This window comes from Prosopis cineraria, unplaced genomic scaffold (assembly GCF_029017545.1).
Source record: "Prosopis cineraria cultivar Desert tree isolate PC_DT_omini unplaced genomic scaffold, ASM2901754v1 PC6, whole genome shotgun sequence".
NCBI classification, from domain to species: domain Eukaryota; kingdom Viridiplantae; phylum Streptophyta; class Magnoliopsida; order Fabales; family Fabaceae; genus Prosopis; species Prosopis cineraria.
The window spans coordinates 32,998,291-33,000,472 of NW_026555337.1; positions in this window are offsets into that span (position 1 = coordinate 32,998,291).

The following is a 2,182-nucleotide window of genomic DNA, read 5'->3' on the forward strand; positions in this document are numbered from 1 at the left end:
TCTTTGAATAAAGAGGGCTAATAAAAACCACATTGCAAGATTTTGGATACTATTTTATCACCCCCAAATGGCCTCCATAGTTAAAAGAATGGCAATATCTTAGAATTTCTTGTTGCTCACAATCAAGAACACACTTTTGAATCATTTGATCAACACATTGGTGCAACAAATAAGCCTCTTCCCATATGTACAACTTAACATCATGTAGAAAATTTTTCTTTTAGTGAGGCTTCAAATCAAAAGGTAAGATACCACAAACTAGATAGTTGACAATATATGCATACTACAGTGTTTAAATATTGTCAACCTTGAAGAGTTACTCATTAGGAAAAGCTTTATCAATGATTACATTAGTTTCAATTTGAGCATCAGTACTCAATCTAGAAAGATGGTCTGCTACTTGATTCTTAGTGCCCTTAAGATCAATAATCTCCAAGTCAAATTCTTGTAAGGGTAGTACCTATCAAATCAACCTTGCCTTAGACTCCTTCTTGCTGAACAAGTACTTTAAAGCTGAATGATTGATGTAAACTGTCACCTTAGCACCTACAAGATATGATTTAAACTCATAAAAAGTGAACATTACTATAACTAGCTCTTTCTCAATCGTGATATTGTTTTCTTGAGCATCATCAAGCGTTTTGCTGGTATAGTAAATTAGGTGAAATACTTTACATTTCTTTTGAAAGTGCATAGCACTAATAGCATAATCACTAGCATCACACATTACAACAAAAAGCAAACTCCAATCAGGAGCTATCATGATATGTGCATACACAAGTCTTTTCTTTAATTCTTTAAATGCTTTTAAGTAAGAATCATCAAATTTAAACTCAACATCTTTTTCAAGAAGAATACAAAGAGGCTTGGCTATCTTAGAGAAATTCTTGATAAAGCAACAGTAGAATCCTGCATGGCTTAGAAAACGCCTCACACTCTTAACATTAGTAGGTGAAGGAAGTTGTTCGATCACAAAATTTTTTTCCTTTATCAACTTCTAAGCCATTCTTAGAAACTTTATGATAAGGACTATGCCTTCCTTAACCTTGAAATGACATTTTTCTCAATTCAAAACCAAGCTAACTTCTTCACATCTTTTCAATAAATTAGCTAAATTGGTTAATCATTTATCATAAGAGTTCCTAAAAATCATGAAATCATCCATGAAAACTTCTATAGTGTGCTGGATCATGTTAGAGAAAATTGCCATCATACACCTCTTGAAAGTTGCTGGTCATTGCGTAACCCAAAAGGCATTTGCTTGAAAGTGAAAGTTCCATAAGGACAAGTGAAAGTCTTTTTTTTTTATCCTTTAGAGCAATGTCAATTTGATTATAGCCAGAATGTCCATCCAAAAACTAAAAGAATTCCCTTCAAGTTAATTTATCAAGCATTTGGTCAATGAATATGAGAGGAAAATGATTTTTCTTAGTGGCTGCATTTATCTTCCAATAGTCCATACACACTCTCTAGCCAGTAATAGTGTGGATAAGAAATAGCTCATTATAGGTGTTAGCTACTATAGTTATACCTCCCTTTTTAGAGATGCATTGGACTAGGCTTACCTAAGAGTTATCAGAGATAGGATAGACAATGCTTGCATCAAGTCATTTTAAGATCTCCTTCCTCACACCTTCCTTTATAGTAGGATTCAATCTTCTTTAATGTTCCATAGAAGCTGTATGATCGCCTTTAAGAAAAATCTTATGCATCCAACATGAAGGGCTAATACCCTTTATATTGGAAATAGTCTACTTAATAGGTCTTTTGTGAGCTTTAAAGACTTTCAACAGTTGTTCTTCTTATTATACATTCAAGCTTGCAGCAATAATGACTAGCAAAGTGTTATTAGCTCCCAAATAGACATATTGAAGATGAGAAGGTAATGTCTTCAACTTAAGAGATGGTGGCTCCTCAATAGAAGACTTTAAAGATGTTGTATCAAGAGAAGATATATCTAAAGATTCAAATCGGACACGATTATTAGAATAAATTGATGATACATTCATGATAGCCATATACTCTTCTCCTTCTTCTTGAGTTGCTAACTGAGCTCTTAGTAATAAGGCTTCTAAGATATCATTAGGCATTGAATCATTAAATTCTTCTTGTGCAACTTGATCAATCATATCAACAAAGAAGCATTATTCAAGGTCATTAGGAGACTTCATTAACTTGTACA